The sequence below is a fragment of the Oncorhynchus tshawytscha genome, linkage group LG10, assembly GCF_018296145.1.
Source record: "Oncorhynchus tshawytscha isolate Ot180627B linkage group LG10, Otsh_v2.0, whole genome shotgun sequence".
In the NCBI taxonomy this organism is placed as follows: domain Eukaryota; kingdom Metazoa; phylum Chordata; class Actinopteri; order Salmoniformes; family Salmonidae; genus Oncorhynchus; species Oncorhynchus tshawytscha.
This window is the reverse complement of record NC_056438.1, coordinates 60,697,563-60,701,143: the sequence shown is the minus strand read 5'-3', so window position 1 is coordinate 60,701,143 and position 3,581 is coordinate 60,697,563.

Sequence of the window (3,581 nt, the reverse complement as noted above, 5' to 3'; positions counted from 1 at the left end):
CCTCTCACTCCTGCTCTGAGCCATTCAGTGTTGTTATGTACGTAGCTAATGAGCTAAGCTGTAGCATTAGCAATGTCTTTCAAAAGGAGACAACTCAGAAATGCAGAAATGGAGATTTAAAAAAAATTCTGACAATGAGTCTGAATGTCAGGAATCAGGTTCTGACAGTGACAGAGGATCCCTTGTCGACTGACAAAGTCCCAGTTCCCTTCGAAGATGCTGGTGGTGACAGAGGCAGACCGATAGTACAGGGTTCTGTGGTAGCTGGAAGGCTGCCAGCCATTTCACCCCTCCTGGCCCTGCTGTTTGTGTTGATGAGTCCCAGTCTGGAGTGGGGGTGGGGGCAGCAGCAGCCACAATTAGTGAAATGTATACATTTCTGGTGACTGTAAAGAGGAACTCCATAAGAGAACACTGGGGCAGAGATCCTATGTTTGCAACTCCCTTCTTTGCCACCCTCTTTTCCCATGACTGCTTTCTAGTTCTGCTGCTATGACTGCATTTCATCAACAACGCTACTGCCATCTTAAATGACCCTTTATACAAAATAAAAAATGTTAACAGCTGGCAGTAAAGTTCCATGACAAACGAGACGTCCATGTCCTCTCCTCTGTCCATACACGTGGCTGAGGTGCACCCATGACCAGCTCTGAAACCAGATTGCATAGCGGAGAAGGTATGGTGGGATTCGAAATGGTTGGTAATCTTTCGAAGATCTTAGAAAGGCAGGGTAGGATAGATATAGGTCTGTAGCAGTTTGGGTCAAGAGTGCCCCCCCCTTGAAGAGGGGGATGACCGCAGCTGCTTTCCAATCTTTGGGAATCTCAGACGACACGGAAGAGAGGTTGAACAGTCTAGTAATAGGGGTTGCAATAATTTCGGCAGATAAATTTAAAAAGAAAGGGTCCAGATTTTCTAGCCCGGCTGATTTGTAGGGGTCCAGATTTTGCAGCACTTTCAGAGCATCAGCTGACTGGATTTGGGAGAAGGAGAAATGGGGAAGGCTTGTGCGAGTTGCTGTGGGGGGTGCAGTTCTGTTGACCGGGTTAGGGGTAACCAGGTGGAAACACGGCCAGCTGTAGAAAAATGCTTTTTGAAGTTCTCAATTATAGTGGATTTATCCGTAGTGACAGTTTCCTATCCTCAGTGCAGTGGGCAGCTGGGAGGAGGTTTTCTTATTCTCCAAGGACTTTACAGTGTCCCAGAACTTTTTTTAGTTTGTGTTGCAGGAAGAACATTTCTGCTTGAAGAAGCTAGCCTTGGCTTTTCTAATTGCCTGTGTGTACTGGTTTCTAGCTTCCCTGAAAAGTTGCATATCACGGGGGCTGTTTGATGCTAATGCAGAACGGCACAGTATGTTTTTGTGTTGGTTAAGGGCAGTCAGGTCTGGAGAGCACCAGGGGCTACACCTGTTCCTGGTTCTACATTTCTTGATTGGGGTATGCTTATTTAAGATGGTGAGGAAGGCATTTATAAAAATAACCAGGCATCCTCTACTGACGGGATGAGGTCAGTGTCCTTCCAGGATACCCCGGCCAGGTCGATTAGAAAGGCCTGCTCGCTGAAGTGTTTCAGGGAGCGTTTGACAGTGACGAGTGGAGGTCGTTTGACCGTTGACCCATTACGGATGCAGGCAATGAGGCAGTGATTGCTGAGATCTTGGTTGAAAACAGCAGAGGTGTATTTAGAGGGCAAGTTGGTTAGGATGATATCTATGAGGGTCCCTGTGTTTACGGCTTTGGGGTGGTACCTGGTAGGTTCATTGATAATTTGTGTGAGATTGAGGGCATCAAGCTTAGATTGTAGGATGGCTGGGGTGTTAAGCATGTTCCAGTTTAGGTTGCCTAGCAGCACAAGCTCTGAAGATAGATAGGGGGCAATCAGTTCACATATGGTGTCCAGAGCACAGCTGGGGGCAGAGGGGGGTCTACAGCAGGTGGCGACAGTGAGAGACTTGTTTTTATAGAGCTGGATTTTTAAAAGTAGAAGTTCAAATTGTTTGGGTACAGACCTGGATAGTAGGACAGAACTCTGCAGGCTATCTCTGCAGTAGATTGCAACACCTCCCCCTTTGGCCGTTCTATCTTGTCTGAAAATGTTGTAGTTCGGAATGGTGATTTCAGAATTTTTGGTGGTCTTCCTAAGCCAGGATTCAGACGCGACTAGAACATCCAGGTTGGCAGAGTGTGCTAAAGCAGTGAATAAAACAAGCTTAGGGAGGAGGCTTCTAATGTTAAAATGCATGAAACCAAGGCTATTACGGTTACAGAAGTCATCAAAAGAGAGCGCCTCGGGAATAGGAGTGGAGCTAGACACTGCAGGGCCTGGATTCACCTCTATATCACCAGAGGAACAGAGGAGGAGTAGGATAAGGGTATGGCTAAAAGCTATGGGAATTGGTCGTTTAGAACGTCCGGAACAGAGAGTAAAAGGAAGTTTCTGGGGGTGATAAAATAGCTTCAAGGTATAATGTACAGACAAAGGTATGGTAGGATGTGAATACAGTGGAGGTAAACCTAGGCATTGAGTGATGATGAGAGAGATATTGTCTCTAGAAACATCATTGAAACCTGGTGATGTCATCGCATGTGTGGGTGGTGGAACTGAAAGGTTGGATAAGGTATAATGAACAGGGCTAGAGGCTCTACAGTTAAATAAGCCAATAAACACTAACCAGAACAGCAATGGACAAGGAATATTGACATTAAGGAGAGGCATGCATAGTCGAGTGATCATAAGGGTCCAGTTAGTAGTGAGGTTGGTTGGGGTAATGGCGATTCAGACAGCTTGCCGGGCCATCGGTAGCAAGCTAGCGTAGGACGGTGTTCTGTTTTTAGCCACTTCTTGCGTTTCCGTTAGTAGATTAGTGGGGTTCCGTGTAGTATAGGGGATCAATCCAATTGGCAAAATAGATATAGTTGTAGTGACCCCCAAAAAATTGTCAGAGAGACCTATTCAGATAGCAGCCGATAAGACAGCTAACGTCTTAAGACAGCTAACTCCGTTCAGGTAACGAAGCCAGTTGGATAACTCCCTCGTGCAGATAACGTTGGTAGTACAGTCGTGAAGGCCCGGTGAAGCTCCGCATCGGCAGTAAAACGGGTCTGGATAGGTGATTGTAGCCCAGGAGTGGTTGATGGAACTCTTCAGCTGGCTAGCTCCGGAATAATTGAAGTTTGCTCTGGGACCGACGTAAGCCAATAGTCACACGGATAGCAGCTAGCTCGCGGCGAGATCCAGCTGTAAATGTTCAGAGCTTTTGGTTGAAATCCGGGGGATATGAAGAGAAAAATAGGTCTGGTATATTCTGGTCTGAGTCACGTTGTACAAAACTGGCGAGAGCTTTTCGAGCTAAAGGATAGCTGATGACCATCAACCGTGGTTAGCTAAATACTAACGTTAGCCAGTAAACTGGCTAGCTTCTGGCTAGCTTCTGGCTAGCTCCTGGTTAGCTTCTGGTTAGCTTCAGGCTAGCTTCTATTGTGGATTTCAGATTTGAGGTAAACAATACTTTTTTTTTGGTGAGGCGCATTGCAGGAGAGTGTTTTGAAGTTGAGTTTTTGGAAAAGAAAATATAGAAA